This window comes from Hyla sarda, chromosome 8 (assembly GCF_029499605.1).
Source record: "Hyla sarda isolate aHylSar1 chromosome 8, aHylSar1.hap1, whole genome shotgun sequence".
Taxonomy (NCBI): domain Eukaryota; kingdom Metazoa; phylum Chordata; class Amphibia; order Anura; family Hylidae; genus Hyla; species Hyla sarda.
In genome coordinates, this window is record NC_079196.1 from 135,356,337 (window position 1) to 135,382,116 (window position 25,780).

The following is a 25,780-nucleotide window of genomic DNA, read 5'->3' on the forward strand; positions in this document are numbered from 1 at the left end:
TATGTGAGGGGCATAGGACAGGGTGCATTATATGTGAGGGGCACAGGACAGGGTGCATTATATGTGAGGGGCACAGGACAGGGTGCATTATATATAAGGGGCACAGGACAGGGTGCATTATATATAAGGGGCACAGGACAGGGTGCATTATATGTGAGGGGCACAGGACGGGGGCATTATATGTGAGGGGCACAGGACAGGTTGCATTATATGTGAGGGGCACAGGACAGGGTGCATTATATGTGAGGGGCACAGGACAGGGTGCATTATATGTGAGGGGCACAGGACAGGGTGCATTATATGTGAGGGGCACAGGACAGGGTGCATTATATGTGAGGGGCACAGAATGTTTTGCATTTCAGATGTATAGGCCGGCATTTATCATTGTAGGGGTAAGTGAAGTATTTTTCTGTGTAGTTGCACCAAATTTATTAAAAGGTAGCAGACCATTTGATAAATTTTGTATGTGGTATCAAAAAAAAGTACAGATCATGGCGCAAAAAATGAACCCTCATACCGCCGCTTATACGGAAAAATAAAAAAGTTAGAGGTCATCAAACTAAAGGGATTATAAACGTACTAATTTGGTTAAAAAGTTTGTGATTTTTTTTAAGCACAACAATAATATAAATGTAATAATGGGTATCATTTTAATCGTATTGACCCTCAGAATAAAGAACACACGTCATTTTTACCGTAAATTGTACGGCGTGAAAACGAAACCTTCCAAAATTAGCAAAATTGCTTTTTTCTTTTTAATTTCCCCACAAAAATAGTGTTTTTTGGTTGCGCCATACATTTTATGATATAATGAGTTATGTCATTACAAAGGACAACTGGTCCCGCAAAAAACAAGCCCCATACTAGTCTGTGGATGAAAATATAAAAGAGTTATGATTTTTAGAAGGCGAGGAGGAAAAAAATGAAAACGTAAAAATTAAATTGTCTGAGTCCTTAAGGCCAAAATGGGCTGAGTCCTTAAGGGGTTAAAGGTGTACTCTGCTGGAAAAAATTTTTTTTAACTGGTGCCAGAAAGTTAAACAGATTTGTAAATTACTTCTATTTGAAAATCCTTTCAGTACTTATCAGCTGCTGTATCCTCCACAGGAAGTTATTTTCTTTTTGAATGTCCTTTCTGTCTGACCCCAGTTCTCTCTGCTGACACCTCTGTCCATTTTAGGAACTGTCCAGAGTATGAGCAAATCCCCATAGTAAACCTCTCCTGCTCTGGACAGTTCCTGACATGGACAGAGGTGTCAGCAGAGAGCACTGTGGTCAGAAAGAAAGGAAATTCAAAAAGAACTTCCTGAGGAGCATATAGCAGCTGATAAGTACTGGAAGGATTAAGATTTTTTAAATAGAAGTAATTTACAAATCTGTTTAACTTTCTGGTACCAGTTTATTTGAAAGAAAATGTTTTCCATCGGAGTACCCCTTTAAAGAGTACCTGTCATCAACAAAAACTTTTAATATGTTGTTCATAATCATTAATGAAGAGATATTGTAATATATCTTCATTAAAAAATATTAATATTTATACCAGTTTTTTCATTTTATACTTTTGGCAACTAGGGGTCACTCTTCTATGCCTGGTCTGCAAGCAGCTTCCTATGCTTTTCATAGTAAGTGTACAGCTTTTAGGACTAATGCTGAAGGGCTCTGGTCCTTCCACCGGAATTTCAGTAGTCTCAGCTCAGGACTCGCTCCCAGCCTGTGAGCTACAAGCCTGCACATTCCTCTCATATAACAGCCAGTCACCTCCCCCCCCCCCCCCCCCGACATTCATCTTAATCACTGCCTCTGTAATTGCTCCCTCAGCCCCTGGTTCTCAGCATTGACTTTTTAGTGCAGAGAGACACAGGAGAGAGAGAGAAAGGCTGCCGTCCCTTCCCTGTACTTAGTCTGTATGCACACTGCAGAGCAATTTTTCCCAACCAGGGTGCCTCCAGCTGTTGCAAAACTACAACTCCCAGCATGCCCAGACAGCTGTTGGCTGCCTGGGCATGCTGGGAGTTGTAGTTTTGCAACAGCTGGAGGTGCCCTGGTTGGGAAACACTGCTGCAGAGGGAGAGCAGCATACAGGAAGACTGGCAGAAGCAGAGTCCCAGCCAAGCTTCATGTGACATCATGCCTGCCGGGACCAGCCTCCTTCCACCCCTCAGAAAGACAGAGCTCCTGAGCTAATGAAGAGGGATAAAAAAAAGGTATTTCCACAGCGTTTTAAACCTCAATAAACACAGGGATAGGCATAGTTAGAGAAAGGGATAGATGGGAAGGGGGATCAGGGAAAGTTTAGATGATGACAGGTACTCTTTAAGTCATTCTGGGAGCTGTAGTTTTAAATGGTGAAGACTTCTTTAGCGCTTTCCCATTCTGTGGCAATTGGTATGTTTGATTATTATACTGGATTTTTTCACAATGTGCTACACCAGTGGCGTCTGTCACAACTGGCCAAAAAATTACTTTGGGGGGGGGCGTGTAGGTATGTGGTGACACTATATTCTACCGCACCGGGTAACACCAACCCTAGCAACACCACTGGCTGTATTCTATGGGTGACATCATATATATATATATATATATATATAAATAAACAAATTAATATAGATGTTTGTGTGTATATATACTGAGAGAGGGAGAGAGAGAGAGAGAAGGAATCACTGCAGCACATCTGTGTTTCTTGCAAAAATAAAAAGTGGGTTTTATTCCAACATGTGAAGAGTTACAGGCAACGTTTCTGCTGGCTCACCCAGACATTGGGGGAGATTTATCAAAATCTGTCCTGAGGAAAAGTTGCCTAGTTGCCTACAGCAGCCAATCAGATCACTTCTTTCATTTTTAAAAGGGCCTTTTCAAAATAAAAGAAGCGATCTGATTGGCTGCTGTGGGCAACTAGGCAACTTATATTGTAAGGATTCCTCCTTGGGGAGTAGCTCTGGGATCGTCCTGGAACACGCCACAAGATGCGTTTCTTCTCAATAAACCAGCAAACAAATGCTTATAATGCAAATCTGGCACCTTGCCAGTTTTATTAGACAGGTTGCAGGGAAAGAAATAAACAAAAAAAAGCAGGAACAAACAAAATCCTAGACCGTCTGGTCACTGACTACACAGATCAGCTTGTCCTGACTAACAACCGCTGAGCTACCCTGAGCCGGATAAACATATGTCCCCTGCAACCTTTTACTCACAATTCATGTCACTCTCTTTGAGCCACTCAGCTCGGGCTGTGTACTCCTCAGCAGCCTCTGTCTCTTCCCTACAGCCCACATGCTGTCTGCTAGGAAGAGCACCAACTATTCTGTTCCTTTTCCTTTTAAACACACACTTTCCCTTCCTGATACCTCATTAATCAGGCCACAGGTGGAGCATTCTGCAGAGATAGCAAGGGAAATACACCCTTTCCTTGCCACACTGCCACAATATATATATGCCTGCCGGCATGCCGACTGTTGGCTGGCACAATGACACAGTGCTGTGGGGCTGGTATGCAATAATTTGCAGGGCTGGTTTTTGTCCCCAGTCCGCCCCTGTCTGTATGGCCGTATCGGCCGGCGCTCCGTGCGGGGTACGGCATGCCCCCCCCCTTCCAGCCGACTGCTGGGACCCCGCGCAGGAGATAGCGGGGGGCCCAATGCTCGGCCCCCCCGCGATCTATAACTTATCCTTAAAATAATATTGGGGGCAGGCCACGGGGGGGGGGGTTGGGCCACAAGGTTAGCTTGCACAGGGCGCCTGAATACTTAAGGCCGGCCCTGAGTAGCGTAGTCGGGACGTAGCAGAAGTTCAGTAGGCAGGCGGCAGAGAAGCAAGGTCAAGGTCACAAGAGCAGGAGATCTGGTACACAGCAATACAATGGAACGCTTTCTCTAGGGCACAAGGCAACAAAGAACTGGCAGAGAACTGAGGAGGGTGGAGGAATTTATCAACAAGACACAGGTGGTTACACTAATGAACGTACTGGCCCTTTAAATCTTAAAGCTCCAGCTCGCGCACGCCCTAAGGGACGGGGACACGAGCGCCGGAGCAGAGAGGCAGAAGCAGAGGCAGGGGAAACACCCGGAGAGTGACAGACTGGGGCCCGCATGCGGGTGCGTCCCGCAGTGCGAGTCCCAGCCCCGTCGGCAGCAGAAGGCAAGGGGACCATGCGCTCACGGCCAACGTGTGAGGCCAGAGCGCATAGCGTAATAAGTGTGTGGTATAAAAGCTATGAGCATATGTGCGTTAAATGCTATGAGAATATGTGCGGTATAATGCTAAGAGAATATGCGCAGAATACATGCTATAAGCGTATAAGCAGTATACATGCTATGAGCAGCATAAATGCTATGAGTGTACATGCGTTATAAATGCTATTAGCGTGTCTACTGTATAAAGCTCTGAGCGTATATATGTGCAGTATAACTGCTATGAGCGTGTGTGTGGTATTAATGCTATGAATGTATGTGCGGTACCAATGCTATGAGCAGTATTAATGCTATAAGCGTGTGTGCAGTATAAATGCTAGAGCGTATGTGAGATGTAACTATAAACGTACGTGCAGTATAAATTCTATGAGTTGTGTACAAATATAAATCCGATGAGCGTACCTGCAGTATATATGCCAGGAGCAATATGAATGTGCAATATGAAAGCCATGAGCATATGTGCGACATAAATGCTAAGAGTGAATGTACGAAATATACGCTAAGAGCAGTATAACGTCTATCAGCGTATGCTGAATACAAAGCATATGTGCGGTACACGCTACGAGCGTATGTGCCGTATCAATGTTTGGTTATATGTTTAGAATAATGCCATGAGCATACATGCAGCATATGCGCTATGAGCAATAACAATACTATGAGTATATGTGAGGTAACCATTCTATGAGCGTATGTACCTGAGCATATGTGCCGTATAAATACTATGGGGGAGATTTATCAAAGGATTTAGACTGCTTTTTCCTGTCTAAATTTGTCGCACAGAAAGTCGCAGTCTAAATATGTGCGACTTTTCTGCGACTTTTGCTGTAGAGGATTTTTAGATCATGATGCATCCAAGTCTATTTTAGACACAAAAGCATTGGAAAATGCATTGGTGCTTAATTTATCAAGTGCGACTTTTGTGCGACAAGTCGCATCTGCCCAAAATACGCTGAAATGTCAGACCATGTTGGAGCAGTTCTAAATGCAGTTTAAGCTGTAGACCCTGAAGTCTGAGCACAGAATTTATCAAGAGTTGTGAGACCTTTGATAAATTAGGAGCACAATAGACAGGAGACTACCACATACGCTGGTCTATAAGCATACCCCCCAGAATAGACTAGATTAGTAAATGTCCCCCTATGAGTGTATGGTTGGTATAAATGCTATTCATAGTAAAACTGTTACGATTGTATGTGCGGTATAAATACCGTGACCGTATGTGCAGTATAACCGTTATGAGCATATGCTATGAGTTTTTTTTTTATATGCTCAACATCTACATATTATACACACAAGGCACCTATGCTCAGCATAAATGCTCTCCCATCTACTGTGAAGTAAAACAGTAATGCACTGTGGTACATGCAATATACACCCGTAGCTACATATATGTACACACACCTGTATACTACACCACTTTTTATTTTTATTTTTTAATCAGGCATGCACTCTACCCAGCAGCAGAAACTATGAGGCAGCTATACTGACATTGCCCGTAAAGCCACATGAACAAGTATAAAACTATTGTGAAAGAGCTCGTCACCCACTGGACTGTGATGTCTGGCCCATATGTAAAAAGCGAGTCAGTGCGGGAGCAATCAACCGGCTCCCGCAATCAACCTGTTACTCCTGAAAACAACGTGCCTCTGCCCCACCAGGCTAACCCCACAGCTCACACATCTCCCTTCCCCCTTGTACACGGCAATGAAAACACTTAGTCTGTGACCCAACGGGTGATGCGTGCCCAACATCTGGCACTGAGGCAGCTGACGGGCTGTGCCAGAAGCTGGGACCGACCATTGCAAGCTTGCGCTCTGGAGCGCTGCAGTCACCAGTAGCGGAGCCCGTAGTGGAACTTCGGCTGCCAGTGAGGCATCGCTAGGGCTCCCGGTCACTTGGTTACCGAGAACCAATGCGATTGCAGTAGAGTGTAAGGGATTACACTGAACTGGAATGCATGGAGAGTGGGCACGGTTTAGTGTGTCTGCAACGCTTCAGCTGCTATAAGTAAGCAGGAGAAAGGCAGTATACAGTTAGTAGCCAAGTTTACCAGACATTTCTATAGGAGAAGGATGTCGATCATCCTTAAACCTGCCAGAGACTTGAACCCATTGTACGGCGTGCAGACAGTCCTCCTGCCAAAGCAGCCAGCATGGCTGCACTAGACCTCAGACCGTCCTACCCACAGCATGCTCCGGACAGTGTGGCTCCAGGTGAAAGCGATTCCACCAAATCACATACGCCCCGCCCGAGCAGAGAAGGGGAAGTTATATAATCACACCCCCCCCTTAATCCCTACAAGCCCCACCCAGAGGTGCAAGGGATGCAAGATACTTACACCCCTCGCACAAATACAGCCCTATGGGCTTCATACTTATACCCTTAATGAATTGATTCTGTATGCATACTTTTTATTAAATATAATAAAAATATTTTTAACCATACATTACAGTCGATTGCATTTCTTTTGTTTGGGGTCTCACATTTTGGGTGTGGTTCACACACCTTTAGGCTATACTACTACTACATACCTAAAGTGGGCTGCTACTACTACTACCTAATGGGAGCTGCTACTACAACTTCCTAAAGGGGGCTTCTACTACTATTACTACCTTGGGGGCTGCTGCTACTTCTGCCTAAATGTGGGGCTGCTACTACTATATGTGGGGGGCTTCTACTACTATAATTATGGGAAGCTGCAACTATATACTGGGGACTTCAACTTTATAAAGGGGGGGTTACTATTGATAGAATTGGGTAGAGGAGACTCCATTTTGTCATTCTTGTTTTTTCTACATAACTCCTGAATTTTTGGACTTGAGACAATTGGCGTTTTATCTTTAAGGCTACAGGACGCGGGATGCAGAACTCTTATCTTTTCTTACCACAGATGTGTCCATGAAACAATGGCTTATTAGATTTCAGCTTAGCTATGTATTTTTGTATTCAACTTTCTGCTGACTACGCAAATGATTTCTTTGATACAATTTAAAGTTTACTGCGCATGTCCTATATACGTGTATAAGAAAGCTTATTTTAAGTAAAAAGGGTCCAGTCTTGTTACTGCCCTCGGCTTAGTCACAGCAGTTGCGTCTGTGTCTTGATTTGAGTGGCGGGTGGCGCTGGGGGAGGGTAGGGTGAGTGCAGCCCCTTACAAGCCTTCAACGCACTAATTGGGAATCCACCGACAGAAGACGACTCGAGCTTTGGGGTCGAACCTAACACTATCTACAATGGGACCTACTTACAGGGAGTAACCCCTAATTATAGGAGGCTGCTACAGCCTACAGGGAGTAAATACCTACAGGTATCTACATGAGGACCTACCTACAGGTGGCTCTGACCTACTCGGGGCTCCTCCGTAATGGGGAAACCATGTGAAGTAGTCTACCTAATGGGGGGAACTACTTACTCTTTCCCCAATCCGCTTATCTATGCCGATACCACATACGTTTATTTTTCTTTAAATTATTTTATTCATAGCATTGGAAAAGGGGGTGATCCAAACTTTTATTGGGGTCGGGGAGGATATACACATTTATTCCCTGTGTCATGTTTGCCCAGAACATCTGCCCCAATCCTCTCTGTTCCAGCTTTATCTTTTAACTAGCTGAGTACCCGGCGTTGCCCAGTTTTTCCTTCCTAATCCTTGTTGGGTAGGAAAATAAGGAAGGAGGAAGCTTTTGACTTCATATCCCGTCCTCATATATTGTTGTCATTTCCCAACCCCATATCCCTTTCTCATATCCCGACCTCCTATCCCGACCTCCTATCCCGACCTCCTATCTCGACCTCCTATCCCGTCCTCCTATCCTGTCCTCCTATCCCGACCTCTTATCCCGTCCTTCTATCCCATCCTCCTATCCTGTCCTCCTATCCGGACCTCATATCCGTTTCCCCTATCCCGACCTCCTATCCCGTCCTCCTATTTCGACCTCCTATCCCGACCAGTAATATGTGTACCAGGTATTGAAATATCTCCAGCTGTACGGAAGTTATGTGGGAACATACATTTCCCATTTATTTGCATGGGACTTTAACCCCTTATGGACTCAGCGTTTTTCCATTTTCATTTTTTCCTCATCAACTTCTAAAAATCATAACGCTGTCAATTTTGCACATAAAATTCCATATGATGTTTTTGCGCCACTAATTCTACTTTGCAGTGACATTAGTCATTTTAACAAAAAATTCATTGTGAAACGGAAAAAAAAGGTAATTTTGTAACTTATGGGGGGCTTCCGTTTCTACGCAGTGCATTTTTCGGTAAAAATGACACCTTATCCTGTAGGTCCATACAGTTAAAATGATACCCTACATATATAGGATTGATTGTATGTGTTAACAAGTAGATGTTTTCCCGTTGAGTTCAATGGAACTCGATTGTAAGGAAAACTTTTTTTTTTTTTGCTATAAAACAGCTGTTAAACGGCCTCGAAAAAACAAAACCAGGCAAAAAAAACTGCAACTGCTAGGTGTGTGTGTGTGAATGAGGAACATGCTTCTTTGTTCCCTGTTTATTAGAAACATCAGCTCGCCTTCACCACACTAAAGTTTTGTGCCCCTGTACTTGCAATGGAACGTTCTAGACTATGTATAGCCTCCGTTTAAACTTTTTCCGCATCATTAGCATAGTCGCAATGCTGAGGGAGGGTGAACTCGTCATGCAACAAACAAGCTGATTTGGAGTTCGGAGAGGATGTACTACCCTGGGATTGGTTGCTGCTGTCCCCGCCTGACATTTACCAATTCACTTTCAGTTTTGATTCGTATATGCAGACTCGGGAAAGGCCGTTTACCCTCAAAGAGCAAAAACAGAACGATTTTACACGCTACGGGTCCAGATTAACAGATTACGGAGTGTGCGAAAGATCATAAACAATTAGGTACGTTGAAATATATACGTGTCTCCTGAGTCATTATTCTAAGATGTCACTTGTGTTCCCGCGCGGACAGCAAAGTCTACAATCTTGTACTCTGTCAGACGTCATGGCCCATATCACAAAACGCATGCTTTTCTATTATCTTGTTTAGACATTAATGCACGTTTCTGTTGTGGACTTTACTATTAGGTTGTTTTGCAGTACTTTTGTTGGACTCCAACCAATCTGGGCTGACCAGAGTCTGTTAGGATATGAAAGCAGAGCACTTAGCAGAGCATGCTATTAGATAGTTTTTTTTATTGTCTCCCCCTAATATGCATTACATTGATCTATGTAAACATTCAGATCACCTTTAATTGGGTACTCCGCCCCTAGACATCTTATCCCCTATTCAAAGGATAGGGGATAAGATGGCAGATCACGGGGGTCCCGCCGCTGGGGTCCCCTGGGATCTACCATGCAGCACCCACCTTCAGGCTGAACCCATCTCGACCACGAGGGCGGAGCATAGTGATGTCATGGCTCCGCCCCGTGTGACATCACGCTCCACCCCTCAATGTAAGTCTATTGAAGGGGCGTGACAGCTGTCACGCCCCCTCCCATAGGCTTGCATTGAGGGGGCGGAGCGTGACGTCACATGGGGGTGGAGCCGTGACGTCACTATGCTCCATCCCCGTGATCGCCAGTAATCAGTCCCGGAGCGAACGCGCTCCGGGGACTGATTCTAACGGGTTGCGGCGTGGAAGATCACGGGGGTCCCCAGCGGCTGGACCCCCGCGATCAGCCATCTTATCCCCTATCCTTTGGATAGGGGATAAGATGTCTAAGCGCTGGAATACCCCTTTAACCCCTTAAGGACTCGGTTTTTCCATTTTTGCACTTTCGTTTTTTCCTTCTCACAAATCATAGCACTTTCAGTTTTCCACCTACAGACCCATATGAGGGCTTATTTTATGTGCTACCAATTTTAACCAGGTGTATTCATACGCCCCCGTTTTAAAGTCCTTAAAGGAGTTCTATAATGCACCTTTTTTTAAGACCATAACATTCCTCTCTGCTTTACCTTTATGCGCATGTCTTCCTTTCTGAAATTGGTTCAGCTGTTCCTCTGCCACATCGCCGCAAATTTCCCACACTTCCGGGTTATGGAGCCCTGGAGGATGACGTAAAAATCGTCATCCCCCAAGCTCCCTTGCTTCTGTTTCCTGTGCCTCCCTCCTCATCCCCCCTCCCCATTCATTTCAATAAACACACCCCTCACTGCAGCCCATGCCACTAAAGCTGCCCCTAAATTCCTTTGCGAATCTCCCTGTTAGTTACGGCAACGTAACTAACGGGGAGATGATTGGCTAATATTAACACATCATGAGATCAGTGCGCAGGCGCGGACGGACGTGGTTGATAGGCTGGGGGCATACAGAGGAGTTTGCACAGCCCAGCAAATCGGGGCTGTGCAAACGAATATCATATGAATATGCAAAGTGTGGGAGTGACCCACAGGAGGCTGGGGTGGCCGGCAAACAGCAGGGAGGATCTTAGAAATGGTGACGTTTCGTTACCAAGATGGCCGCAGCAGAACGAATGCAGTAGGTACGAAATTCATCAAGGAGAATCAGTGGCTGAACTTCCGGTTTCGGAGAAGTCTGGTATTACTGCAGATATCGTAATGTAGGTAAATGACAAACTTATATAACTTCAGCAGAGGTTTATCATGGTCTAAAAAGATTTTGTTCTGGAGTACTCCTTTAAGGACTGAGGGCGTATGGGTACGCCAGTGGGAATTCCGGTCGCCGCCACTTGCCGGGCGGGGACCGGACAGGGGTGACTGCTGATATCTATCAGCTGGCACCCCGTGCAAACCCCTGGGGGGTCCTGAGACCCCCCCATGTCGGCGATTCAGACCGGCGATTTGCAGCTATTCCAGGTCAATCGGATCTCTGGTGACCCAGAAAGAAAGGGTGAATGGGGCTGTCCGAGACAACCCCATTCACCCTTACCCAGCAGGAGTGAGGTGACACGGCAAATTTTCCGCCGCAGCTCAAACTCCCAGCGAGAAACTTACTATAAACCCAACCTTGTAAATGTACCTTAACCCCTTAAGGACCAGGCCATTTTATACCTTAAGGACCGGAGCGTTTTTTGCAATTCTGACCACTGTCATTTTAAACATTAATAACTCTGGAATACTTTTAGTTATCATTCTGATTCCGAGATTGTTTTTTCGTGACATATTCTACTTTAATTTAGTGGTAAAATTTTATGGTAACTTGCATCCTTTCTTGGTGAAAAATCCCAAAATTTGATGAAAAAAATGAAAATTTTGCATTTTTCTAACTTTGAAGCTCTCTGCTTGTAAGGAAAATGGATATTCAAAATATATTTTTTTGGGGTTCACATATACAATATGTCTACTTTATGTTTGCATCATAAAATTTATGAGTTTTTACTTTTGGAAGACACCAGAGGGCTTCAAAGTTCAGTAGCAATTTTGAAATTTTTCACAAAATTTTCAAACTCACTATTTTTCAGGGACCAGTTCAGTTTTGAAGTGGATTTGAAGGGTCTTCATATTAGAAATACCCCATAAAAGACCCCATTATAAAAACTACACCCCCTAAAGTATTCAAAAAAACATTCAGTAAGTGTATTAACCCTTTAGGTGTTTCACAGGAATAGCAGCAAAGTGAAGGAGAAAATTCAAAATCTTCATTTTTTACACTCGCATGTTCTTGTAGACCCAATTTTAGAATTTTTGCAAGGGGTAAAAAGGAAAAAATTTTTACTTGTATTTGAAACCCAATTTCTCTCGAGTAAGCACATACCTCATATGTCTATGTTAATTGTTCAGCGGGCGCAGTAGAGGGCTCAGAAGGGAAGGAGCGACAAATGGTTTTTGGGGGGCATGCCGCATTTAGGAAGCCCCTATGGTGCCAGGACAGCAAAAAAAAAAACACATGGCATACCATTTTGGAAACTAGACCCCTCAGGGAACGTAACAAGGGGTAAAGTGAACCTTAATACCCTACAGGTGATTCACGACTTTTGCATATGTAAAAAAAATATATATTTTTTTTACCTAAAATGCTTGGTTTCCCAAAATTTTTACAATTTTAAAAAGGGTAATAGCAGAAAATACCCCCCAAAATTTGAAGCCCAATTTCTCCTGATACAGAAAACACCTCGCATGGGGGTGAAAAGTGCTCTGCTGGTGCACTACAGGTCTCAGAAGAGAAGGAGTCACATTTGGCTTTTTGAAAGCAAATTTTGCTCTGGGGGCATGCCGCATTTAGGAAGCCCCTATGGTGCCAGAACAGCAAAAAAAAAACACATGGCATACCATTTTGGAAACTAGACCCCTCGGGGAACGTAACAAGGGGTAATGTGAACCTTAATACCCTACAGGTGTTTCACGACTTTTGCATATGTAAAAAAATATATATTTTTTTTACCTAAAATGCTTGGTTTCCCAAAATTTTTACAATTTTAAAAAGGGTAATAGCAGAAAATACCCCCCAAAATTTGAAGCCCAATTTCTCCCGATTCAGAAAACACCCCATATGGGTGTGAAAAATGCTCTGCTGGCGCACTACAGGTCTCAGAAGAGAAGGAGTCACATTTGGCTTTTTGAAAGCGAATTTTGCTCTGGGGGCATGCCGCATTTAGGAAGCCCCTATGGTGCCAGGACAGCAAAAAAAAAAAAACACATGGCATACTATTTTGGAAACTAGACCCCTCGGGGAACGTAACAAGGGGTAATTTGAACCTTAATACCCTACAGGTGTTTCACGACTTTTGCATATGTAAAAAAATATATATTTTTTTTACCTAAAATGCTTGTTTTCCCCAAAATTTTACATTTTTTAAAAGGGTAATAGCAGAAAATACCCCCCAAAATTTGAAGCCCAATTTCTCCCGAGTACGGCGATACCCCATATGTGGCCCTAAACTGTTGCCTTGAAATACGACAGGGCTCCAAAGTGAGAGCGCCATGCGCATTTGAGGCCTAAATTAGGGACTTGCATAGGGGTGGACATAGGGGTATTCTACGCCAGTGATTCCCAAACAGGGTGCCTCCAGCTGTTGTAAAACTCCCAGCATGCCTGGACAGTCAACGGCTATCTGGCAATACTGGGAGTAGTTGTTTTGCAACAGCTGGAGGCTCCGTTTTGGAAACAGTGGCGTACCAGACGTTTTTCATTTTTATTGGGGAGGGGGGTTGTATAGGGGTATGTGTATATGTAGTGTTTTTTACTTTTTATTTTATTTTGTGTTAGTGTAGTGTAGTGTTTTTAGGGTACAGTCGCACGGGCGGGGGTTCACAGTAGTTTCTCGCTGGCAGTTTGAGCTACGGCAGAAAATTTGACGCAGCTCAAACTTGCAGCCGGATACTTACTGTAATCCTCCGCCCATGTGAGTGTACCCTGTACGTTCACATTGGGGGGGGGGGAACATCCAGCTGTTGCAAAACTACAACTCCCAGCATATATGGTCTATCAGTGCATGCTGGGAGTTGTAGTTTTGCAACCGCTGGAGGCTCCGTTCTGGAAACAGTGGCGTACCAGACGTTTTTCATTTTTATTGGGGAGGGGGGCTGTATAGGGGTATGTGTATATGTAGTGTTTTTTACTTTTTATTTTATTGTGTGTTAGTGTAGTGTAGTGTTTTTAGGGTACAGTCACACGGGCGGGGGGTTCACAGTAGTTTCTCGCTGGCAGTTTGAGTTGCGGCAGAAATTTTGCCGTACCTCAAACTTGCAGCCGGATACTAACTGTAATCCTCCGCCCATGTGAGTGTACCCTGTACATTCACATTGGGGGGGGAACATCCAGCTGTTGCAAAACTACAACTCCCAGCATGTACGGTCTATCAGTGCATGCTGGGAGTTGTAGTTTTGCAACAGCTGGAGGCACACTGGTTGTGAAACACAGAGTTTGGTAACAAACTCAGTGTTTTGCAACCAGTGTGCCTTCAGCTGTTGCAAAAGCTACAACCCCCAGCATGTACGGACAGCGGAAGGGCATGCTGGGTGTTGTAGTTATGCAACAGCTGGAGGCATACTACTTTGGCTGGGGATGCTGGGGATTGTAGTTATGCAACAGCTGGAGACACTGGTTTACTACTTAACTCAGTGTGCCTTCAGCTGTTGCAAAACTACAACTCTCAGCAGTCACCGACAGCCAACGGGCATGCTGGGAGTTGTAGTTATGCAACCACCAGATGCACCACTACAACTCCCAGCATGCACTTTAGCTGATTGTGCAAGCTGGGAGTTGTAGTTACACAACAGCTGAAGGTACACTTTTCCATAGAAAGAATGTGCCTCCAGCTGTTGCAAAACTACAAGTCCCAGCATGCCCATAAGGGCATGCTGGGAGTTGTGGTGGTCTGCCTCCTGCTGTTGCATAACTACAGCTCCCAGCATGCCCTTTTTGCATGCTGGGAGCTGTTGCTCAGCAACAGCAGGAGGCTGTCACTCACCTCCAACGATCCTCGCCGCACAGGTCAGTCCCTCGTCGTCTCCGCCGCCGCCGCTGCTCCTGGGGCCCCGATCCCAACAGGGGCGCAGGGGATCGGGGTCCCCAGCACCCGGGGTGCACGTCCCGCACCCGCTCACGTCCTCCGGAAGAGGGGCGGAGCGGGTTGCGGGAGTGACACCCGCAGCAGGCGCCCTGATTGGTCGGCCGGTAATCCGGCCGACGAATCAGGGCGATCGTGAGGTGGCACCAGTGCCACCTCACCCCTGCAGGCTCTGGCTGATCGGGGCCGTCTCTGACGGCCCCGATCAGCCAATAATTCCGGGTCACCGGGTCACTGGAGACCCGATTGACCCGGAATCCGCCGCAGATCGCTGGACTGAATTGTCCAGCGATCTGCGGCCATCGCCGACATGGGGGGTCATAATGACCCCCCTGGGCGATATGCCCCGATGCCTGCTGAACGATTTCAGCAGGCATCGGGGACCGGCTCCGCTCCAGATGGTTGCGGGGGGCCGGTAAAACACATGACGTTCTCATACGTCATGTGTCCTTAAGGACTCGGAAATGGAGACGTATGAGAATGTCATGTGTCCTTAAGGGGTTAAAAACACTACACTATACCTACACAAAATAAAAAGTAAAACACTACATATACACATACCCCTACACAGTCCCCCCCCAATAAAAAATAAAATAACCTCCAAAACGGAGCCTCCAGCTCTTGAAAAACAACAACTCACAGTATTGCCAGACAGCCACTGACTGTCTAGGCATGCTGGGAGTTTTGCAACAGCTGGAGACACCCTGTTTGGGAAACAATGCCGTAGGGTATTTTTGTGGCGGATTCAAATAACCAATTTAAGCCTCAAATGCGCATGGTGCTCTTCAGAGCCCTGTCGTATTTCAAGGAAACCGTTTAGGGCCACATATGGGGTATCTCCGTACTCGGGAGTAATTGCGCTACAAATTTTGGGGGGCTTTTTCTCCTTTTACCCCTTATGAAAAGGTAAAGTTGGGGTCTACACCAGCATGTTAGTGTAAAAAAAAAATTTTTTTTTACACTAACATGCGGGTGTTGCCCCATACTTTTTATTTTCACAAGTGGTAAAAGGAAAAAAAGACCCCCAAAATTTGTAACGCAATTTGTCCTGAGTACAGAACTACCCCATATGTGGGTGTAAAGTGCTCTGCGGGCCCACAATATGGCTCAGAAGTGAGAGCGTGTTATGTACATTTGAGGTCTAAATTGGTGATTTGCACAGGGGTGGCTGATTTTACAGCGGTTCTGACATAAACGCAAAACAATAAATACCCAGATGTTACCCCATTTTGGAAACTACACCCCTCACGTATTGTAATAAGGGGTACAGTGGGCATTTACACCCCACAGGTGTCTGACAGATTTTTGGAACAGTGGTCCGTGAAAATGAAAAATTTTATTTTTCATTTGCACAGCCTCTGTTCCAAAGATCTGTCAAACGCCAGTGGGGTGTAAATGTTCACTGCACCCCTTAATAAATTCTGTGAGTGGTTTTGTTTCCAAAATGGGGTCACATGTGGGGAGTCCACTGTTCTGGCACCACGGGGGGCTTTGTAAACGCACATGGCCTCCCACTTCTATTCCAACCAAATTCTCTCACCAAAAGCTCAATGGCGCTCCTTCTCATCTGAGCATTGTAGTTTGCTCGCAGAGCACTTTACATCCACATATGGGGTATTTCCATACTCCAAATGGGGTTACAAATTTTGGGAGGCTTTTTCTTCAATTACCCCTTGTGAAAATGAAAAATTTGGGGTAAAACCAGCATTTTAGTGAAATAAATCAAGTTTTTCATTTTCACGTCCAACTTTAGCAGAAATTTGTTAAGCACCTGTGGGGTGTTAAGGCTCACTGTACCCCTTGTTACGTTCCTTGAGGGGTGTAGTTTCCAAAATAGTATGCCATGTGTTTTTTTTTTTTTGCTGATCTGGCACCATAGGGGCTTCCTAACTGCGACATGCCCCCAAAAATTTCAAAAAAATGTGCTTTCCAAAAGCCAAATGTGACTTCTTCTCTTCTGAGCATTGTAGTGCGCCCTCAGTGCACTTGATGTCCACACATGGGGTATTTCCATATTCAGAAGAGATGGGGGTTACAAATTTTGGGGGGCTTTTTTACCTATAACCCCTTGTAAAAATGTAAAATTTGGGGGAAAACCAGCATTTTAGTGAAAAAAAAAAATCCATTTACACATCCAACTTTAACGAAAAGTCATCAAACACCTGTGGGGGGTTAAGGCTCAGCAGACCCCTTGTTACGTTCCTTGAGGGGTGTAGATTCCAAAATAGTATGCCATGTTGTGTTTTTTTTTGCTGTTCTGGCACCATAGGGGCTTCCTAAATGGGACATGCCCCCCAAAAAGCCATTTCAGAAAAACTCTCCAAAATACCATTGTCGCTCCTTCCCTTCTGAGGCCTCTAGTGCACCCACAGAGCACTTGACATCCACATATGAGGAATTGCCTTACTCGAGAGAAATTGGATTACAAATTTTGGGGGGCTTTTTCTTCTTTTACCTCTTGTAAAATGTAAAAAACTGGGTCTACAAGAACATGCAAGTGTAAAAAAGTAAGATTTTGAATTTTCTCCTTTACCTTGCTGCTATTCCTGTGAAACGCCTAAAGGGTTAACACACTTTCTGAATGTCATTTTGAATACGTTGGGGGTGAAGTTTTTATAATGGGGTCATTTATGGGGTATTTCTAATATGAAGACCCCTCAAATGCACTTCAAAACTGAACTGGTCCCTGAAAAATTCAGATTTTGAAAAAGATTTTAAAAATTGGAAAATTGCTGCTGCTGAACTTTGAAGCCCTCTGATGTCTTCCAAAAGTAAAAACATGTAAACAAGGAATTAAGTGAGCTTTAACCCCTTAAGGACCAGGCCATTTTACACCTCAGGACCAGAGCGTTTTTTGCACATCTGACCACTGTCACTTTAAACATTAATAACTCTGGGATGCTTTTAGTTATCATTCTGATTCCGAGATTGTTTTTTCGTGACATATTCTACTTTAACATAGCGGTAAAATTTTATGGTAACTTGCATCCTTTCTTGGTGAAAAATCCCAAAATTTTATGAAAAATTTGAAAAATTTGCATTTTTCTAAATTTGAAGCTCTCTGCTTGTAAGGAAAATGGATATTCCAAATAAAAAAAAATTTGATTCACATATACAATATGTCTACTTTATATTTTCATCCTAAAATTGATGAGTTTTTACTTTTGGAAGACACCAGAGGGCTTCAAAGTTCAGCAGCAATTTTCCAATTTTTCACAAAATTTTCAAACTCACTATTTTTCAGGGACCAGTTCAGGTTTGAAGTGGATTTGAAGGGTCTTCCCATTAGAAATACCCCACAAATGACCCCATTATAAAAACTGCACCCCCCAAAGTATTCAAAATGACATTCAGTAAGTGTTTTAACCCTTTAGGTGTTTCACAGGAATAGCAACAAAGTGAAGGAGAAAATTCACAATCTTCATTTTTTTACACTTGCATGTTCTTGTAGACCCAATTTTTTTATTATTACAAGGGGTAAAAGGAGAAAATGTATACTTGTATTTGTAGCCCAATTTCTCTCGAGTAAGCACATACCTCATATGTCTATGTAAATTGTTCGGCGGGCGCAGTAGAGGGCTCAGAAGCGAAGGAGCGACAAGGGGATTTTGGAGAGTACGTTTTTCTGAAATGGTTTTTGGGGGGCATGTTGCATTTAGGAAGCCCCTATGGTGCCAGAACAGCAAAAAACCCTCACATGGCATACCATTCTGGAAACTAGACCCCTTGAGGAACATAACAAGGAATTAAGTGAGCCTTATTACCCCACAGGGGTTTCACGACTTTTGCATATGTAAAAAAAAAATTTTTTTTTTCACTAAAATGTGTGTTTCCCCCCCAATTTCACATTTTTGCAAGGGTTAATAGCAGAAAAGACCCCCCAAAATTTGTAACCCCATCTCTTCTGAGTATGGAAATACCCCATGTGTGGACGTCAAGTGCTCTGCTGGCGCACTACAATGCTCAGAAGAGAAGGAGCGCCATTGAGCTTTTGGGAAAAAAATTGTTTGGAATGGAAGTCAGGGGCCATGTGCGTTTTCAAAGCCCCCCGTGGTGCCAGAACAGTGGAACCCCCCACATGTGACCCTATTTTGGAAACTACACCCCTCACAGAATTTAATAAGGGGTGCAGTGAGTATTTACACCCCACTGGCGTTTGACAGATCTTTGGAACAGTGGGCTGTGCAAATGAAAAATAAAATTTTTCATTTTCACGGAGCACTGTTCCAAAAATCTGTCAGACACCTGTGGGGCGTAAATGCTCACTGTACCCCTTATTACATTACGTGAGGGGTGTAGTTTCCAAAATGGGGTCACATGTGGGTATTTTTTTGGGGGGGTTTATGTCAGAACCGCTGTAAAATCAGCCACCCCTGTGCAAATCACCAATTTAGACCTCAAATGTACATGGTGCACTCTCACTCCTGAGCCTTGTTGTGCGTCTGCAGAGCATTTTACACCCACATATGGGGTATTTCCTTACTCATTAGAAATTGCGTTACAAATTTTGGGGGTCTTTTTTTCCTTTTAACGCTTGTGAATATAAAAAGTAAAGGGCAACACCGGCATGTTAGTGTAATTATTATTTTTTTTTTTTACACTAACAAGCTGGTGTAGCCCCAACTTTTCCTTTTCCTAAGGGGTAAAAGGAGAAAAAGCCCCCCAAAATTAGTAGTGCAATTTCTCACGAGTACGGAGATACCCCATATGTGGCCCTAAACTGTTGCCTTGAAATACGACAGGGCTCCAAAGTGAGAGAGCGCCATGCGCATTTGAGGACTAAATTAGGGATTGCACAGGGGTGGACATAGGGGTATTCTATGCCAGTGATTCCCAAACAGGGTGCCTCCAGCTGTTGCTAAATTCCCAGCATGCCTGGACAGTCAGTGGCTGTCCGGAAATGCTGGGAGTTGTTGTTTTGCAACAGCTGGAGGCTCCTTTTGGAAACACTGCCATACAATACGTTTTTCATTTTTATTAGGGGGACAGTGTAAGGGGGTGTATATGTAGTGTTTTACTCTTTATTAGGTGTTAGTGTAGTGTAGTGTTTTTAGGGTACGTTCGCACTGGCGGGTTACGGTGAGTTTCTCGCTAGAAGTTTGAGCTACGGCGAAAAATTTGCCGCAGCCCAAACTTGAAGCAGGAAACTTACTGTAAGCCTGCCCGTGTGAATGTACCCTGTACGTTCACATGTGGGGGGGGGGGGGGGGGGCAAACCTCCAGCTGTTTCAAAACTACAACTCCCAGCATGTACTGACAGACCGTGCATGCTGGGAGTTGTACTTTTGCAACAGCTGGAGGCACACTGGTTGGAAAACCTTCAGTTAGGTTCTGTTACCTAACTCAGTATTTTCTAACCAGTGTGCCTCCAGCTGTTGCAAAACTACAACTCCCAGCATGTACTGATCGCCGAAGGGCATGCTGGGAGATGTAGTTATGCAATACCTGGAGGTACGCAACTACAACTCCCAGCATGCCGAGACAGCTGATTGCTGTTTGGACATGCTGGGAATTGCAGTTTTGCATCTGGAGGGCTACAGTTTTAGAGACCACTGCAAAGTGATCTCCAAACTGTGGTCCTCCAGCTGTTGCAAAACTACAATTCCCAGCATGCTCTGACAGCAAACAGTTGTTTGAGCATGCTAGGAGTTGTAGTTTTGCAAGATCTGGAGGGCTACAGTTTAGGGACCACTATATAGTGGTCTCAAACTGTAGCCCTCCAGCTGTTGCAAAACTACATATTCCAGCATGCCCAAACAGCTGTCTGGGCATGCAGGGAGTTGTAGTTTTGCAACATCTGGAGGGCTACAGTTAGAGACCACTTTATAATGGTCTCAAACTGTACCCTCCAGATGTTGCTAGGCAACTCACCGGCTTCCGTCGGATCCAGCCGCACGTCATCGCCGCCTGCCGATCTCCGTCGCCTGCAGCCTCCGATGCCCGCCCGGATCGGTAAGTGGATCTTCGGCGCCGGTCCCCGTCATTTCCCCGTCCTGCCCTGCCTATTGTGGGAGGGCAGGACGGGGAAAACGAAAGTAAACCCCCCTGCCCCCGATCTGCTATTGGTGGTCGCGTCTAGACCACCAATAGCAGGGATAGGAGGGGTGGCACCCGTGCCACCTCACTCCTATTGCTTCAGGGGGATCGTGGGTGTCTTAGACACCCGCGATCCCCCTTACATTCCGGGTCACCGGGTCACTATAGACCCGTAATGACCCGGAATCGCGCAAATCGCAAGTGTGAATTCACTTGCGATTTGCCGCGATCGCCGACATAGGGGGGTCTGATGTCCCCCCTGGGCATTTGCACGGGATGCCTGCTGAATGATTTCAGCAGGCATCCCGCTCCGATCCCCACCCAGCGCACGGCGGGGACTAAAACTGCCCATGACGTAAATGTACGTCCCTGGTCCTTAAGACCCAGGGTGTCGGGACGTACCGTTACGTCATGGGTCCTGTAGGGGTTAATACCCCACAGGGGTTTCCCGACTTTTACATATGTAAAATATTTTTTTTCACAAAAATGTGTGTTTCCCCCCAAATTTCACATTTTTGCAAGGGTTAATAGCAGAAAATACCCCCCAAAATTTGTAACCCCATCTCTTCTGAGTATGGAGGTACCCCATAAGTGGAGCTCAAGTGTACTGCGGGTGAACTACAATGCTCAGAAGAGAAGGAGTCACATTTGCAAACTTTGCTGAAATGGGGGGGACATGTCACATTTAGGAAGCCCCTATGGTGCCAGGACAGCAAAACCATTTTGGAAACTAGACCCCTTGAAGAATGTAACAAGGGGTAAAGTAATCCTTAATACCCCACAGGGGTTTCACGACTTTTGCATATGTAAAATACATTTTAAAAAATTCACAAAAAGTGGGTTTTCCCCAAAATGTTACATTTTTACAAGGGTTAATAGCAGAAAAGACCCCCGAAAATTTGTAAATACACTTCTTTGGAATAAGGACATACCTTAATTTTTGATGATTTTCGCTCCGCGGGTGCACACCAGGTCTTGGAGTGGGAGGTCAGTCAGGGGCCTTGAGCTTATTATAGCAGCCAGGATGTGGGACCCCCCCCCCTCAAATAGCATTAATGGGGGGAGCACTGAGCCCTAAAATAGGGGAACACTATGGGGGACAACGGGCCGTAACTGGGGTAGACAGGTGGGGTACAGAGGCCCGCAATATGGGGTACAGTGGGCCAGAAAACTATAAATCATAAAATAATAAAACAGAATATGTTCCCAGAATGATTACCCAGAGCATAGCCAAAACTAAAAAAAATATGCCCGCTCCAAACCCTATGCTCTGAGTCATCATTCTGGGAATGTGATGTGTGTATCCTTCCCTAACCTGTTGCCTCAAATGCGCACCCGCTCAGGTGGAGAGAGAGCGCTGCACATTTGAGGCAACATAAAAAAAAGTCCCCGATGATAGTGACTCAGTGACCTATGACCCATTTTTGAAAAAACGCCCCCAGAGGTCTTATCAGGTTTTTTTTTTTTTCGTTTTTTTGGGGCAATTTAGTGATTTGCTGTGTTGCCAGCGTACTGGGACAGTACAAAAGCGTTGTACATGGCAACCTGTAGACCGCAACTTTTTTGTACCATACCCGTGTTTTCCGCATTGCGTTATATGGCTTAAGGACTTGATCTGAGAGATCAACTCCCCCCATATACCGATTGTAGTCCAGAATACAATCGGGCTTGAGGACCGGTCCCACCATCAATAGTGATCAGCATAAGGACATCCCTCTTATCCTTATACTTCACCAACAACAGGTTATCATGGGTCAGGGCACAGGACTCACCCTTGGGGATAGGCGTCTTAACAAAATTTAGAGGGAGGCCTCTCTGGTTCTTCCGCACGGTCCCACAAGCGGACGTGGATCTGGCGGAAAGGGATTTGAACAGAGGGATGCTGGAATAAAAGCTATCCACGTATACATGGAAACCCTTATCCAGCAATGGGTGCACAAGGTCCCAAACGATTTTCCCGCTAACACCCAGAGTGGGGGAGCAATCTGGGGGTTCAATACGGGAATCCCGTCCCTCATATACCCTAAACCTGCAAGTGTACCCGGAGGTACTCTCGCAGAGTTTATAGAGCTTCACGCCATACCGCGCCCGCTTCGAGGGAATTTACTGGCGGAAGATGAGTCTCCCCTTAAAACTGATGAGAGACTCATCTACCGAGAGCTCCCTGAGCGGTATGTAGGCCTCCAAAAATTTGGCCCCAAAGTGATCGATGACTGGCTTCACTTTGTAAAGCCGGTCATGGGCGGGATCACCTCGGGGCGGACATGCCTCATTATCTGCATAATGCAGGCAATTCCGAATCGCCTCGTACCGCTTCCGTGTCATCGCCATACTGTAAAGCGGGGTCTGATAGAGGACGTCCCCGCTCCAGTAATGACGAGCACTTGGTTTTTTGTCCAGGCCCATATGCAGCGTGAGGCCCCAAAATATCCTCATTTCCGCTGCATGAATGGCGCTCCATTCATTGGACCTGGCCAAAAAGGAATCTGGGTGGTGGGCAATGAATTGCTGGGCGTACAAGTTCGTTTGCTCCATCATTAGATTGACCAGGCTGTCACTGAAAAGAAACTTTAAAAAATCCAGATACCGTATATACTCGAGTATAAGCCGACCCGAGTATAAGCCGAGACCCCTAATTTCAACCCAAAATCCCAGGAAAAGTTATTGACTCGAGTATAAGCCTAGGGTGGGAAATACCTCATCCCCCCCTGTCATCATCCAGACCCGTCATTAACATCCTCATCATCCCCTTGTCATCATCCCACACATCCCCCCTTCATCATCCCCTTGTCATCATCCCACACATCCCCTTATCATCCCACACATCCCCCCTTCATCATCCCCTTGTCATCATCCCACACATCCCCTTATCATCATCCCACACATCCCCCCTTCATCATCCCCTTGTCATCATCCCACACATCCCCTTATCCCACACATCCCCCCTTCATCATCCCCTTGTCATCATCCCACACATCCCCTTATCCCACACATCCCCCCTTCATCATCCCCTTGTCATCATCCCACACATCCCCCCTTCATCATCCCCTTGTCATCATCCCACACATCCCCTTATCATCCCACACATCCCCCCTTCATCATCCCCTTGTAATCATCCCACACACCCCCCCTTCATCATCCCCACACCCCCCCCCCCTTCATCATCCTCTTCTCATCATTCGCCCTCAGTGGTCTTCAACCTGCGGACCTCCAGAGGTTTCAAAACTACAACTCCCAGCAAGCCCGGGCAGCCATCGGCTGTCCGGGCTTGCTGGGAGTTGTAGTTTTGAAACCTCCGGAGGTCCGCAGGTTGAAGACCACTGCGGCCTTCAACATGCGGACCTCCAGAGGTTTCAAAACTACAACTCCCAGCAAGCCCGGGCAGCCATCGGCTGTCCGGGCTTGCTGGGAGTTGTAGTTTTGAAACCTCCGGAGGTCCGCAGGTTGAAGACCACTGCGGCCTTCAACATGCGGACCTCCAGAGGTTTCAAAACTACAACTCCCAGCAAGCCCGGGCAGCCATCGGCTGTCCGGGCTTGCTGGGAGTTGTAGTTTTGAAACCTCCGGAGGTCCGCAGGTTGAAGACCACTGCGGCCTTCAACATCATCCAGCCCCCTCTCACCCCCTTTAGTTCTGAGTACTCACCTCCGCTCGGCGCTGGTCCGGTCCTGCAGGGCTGTCCGGTGAGGAGGTGGTCCGGGCTGCTATCTTCACCGGGGGCGCCTCTTCTCCGCGCTTCCGGCCCGGAATAGAGCCGTTGCCTTAACAACGACGTATCTGCGTCGTTGTCAAGGCAACGTGACTATTCTGAGGCCGGGCCCGAAGCGCTTAGAAGAGGCCTCCCCGGTGAAGATAGCAGCCCGGACCACCTCCTCACCGGACAGCCCTGCAGGACCGGACCAGCGCCGAGCGGAGGTGAGTACTCAGAACTAAAGGGGGTGAGAGGGGGCTGGATGATGTTGAAGGCCGCAGTGGTCTTCAACCTGCGGACCTCCGGAGGTTTCAAAACTACAACTCCCAGCAAGCCCGGACAGCCGATGGCTGCCCGGGCTTGCTGGGAGTTGTAGTTTTGAAACCTCTGGAGGTCCGCAGGTTGAAGACCACTGCGGGTGGGGGAGTTCACTCGAGTATAAGCCGAGGGGGGTGTTTTCAGCACGAAAAATCGTGCTGAAAAACTCGGCCTATACTCGAGTATATACGGTAAGTGAAGCCAGCCGTGTCAATCCGGATTCCTGAGTCGCCAACAAACTCAGGAATCCGTGGCTGATAACCCTCTGGGGGGCTCCGGTGCACTTGTCTGGGGGGCCGGACTCCTATTACGAGCGGCATTGCCACTCGTACTAGTGTCGGACACTGGGTCACTCTCATGGGGGATGCGTGGCCTCGCCTGGCGGCGTCTCCGCCGCCGTACAGGGTACTCATCATCACTGCTAGATGATGAGGAGGGCGAGGAAGAAAACAAAAAAGTTGGATCTTCCTCGTCCTCACTGGCAGATTCGAAGTCGGAGGCTAAAAAGCGTAAGCCTTCGCTGCCGAAAATGCCTGGCGAGCCATCGCCTATTTTCTATGGTGGCGGGGGGGGGGGGGGGGGGCTGGCGGGGAAGTATGTAGTGTGTGGTGCTTGGTGTAAAAAGTGTAATACAGTAATAGAAAAGAAAAAAAAAAGCTGCGGACAAAAAAAAAAAAAAAAAAAGGGGTGGCGCACGCAGCTTCCTGAACCCCTAATAGGATCCGGGTTAAGGGATCAGACCCTAATAGGACCCTGGGGGACCTATTAGGGGGTCAGGGGGGGATTATTTTTATAAAAAAAAAAAAAAAAGCTGCGGCCAATAAATAAAAGGGGATAGCGCACGCAGCTCCCTGAACCCCTAATAGGACCCGGGGTCAGGGATCAGACCCTAATAGGACCCTTGGGGACCTATTAGGGGGTCAGGGGAGGGGGGCTCCTGAGCTCTGAGGGGGGATCCACAGTCCTCTTCCTGCTGCTGCACCCGCTGACTGAACGAAAACAGCGGGTCCAGCAGCGGGAAGGGACCGTTAACCCCTCCTCTGCCGCTCTGCTATTGGCTGGACGATCGCCAGCCAATAGCAGCGTTG

The 25,780-nt window shown here is 46.2% G+C and overlaps 1 protein-coding gene across 4 annotated transcripts in view; it reads left to right on the top strand.

Moving 5' to 3' along the window:
* Window positions 1-25,780, top strand: part of STAT1 (signal transducer and activator of transcription 1) — a 1,320,138-nt gene that overhangs the window by 13,582 nt on the left and 1,280,776 nt on the right. For 2 of the 4 annotated variants that reach the window (XM_056535942.1, XM_056535946.1), the window contains exon 1: window positions 8,796-9,073. The exons of 1 other annotated variant lie outside the window; for it this stretch is intronic. The gene's annotated coding sequence lies outside the window, so the exon portion shown is untranslated. Of the gene's footprint in view, window positions 1-8,795; window positions 9,074-25,780 lie in introns of those variants that run through there. One more of the 4 variants, XM_056535944.1, reaches the window with a different exon arrangement.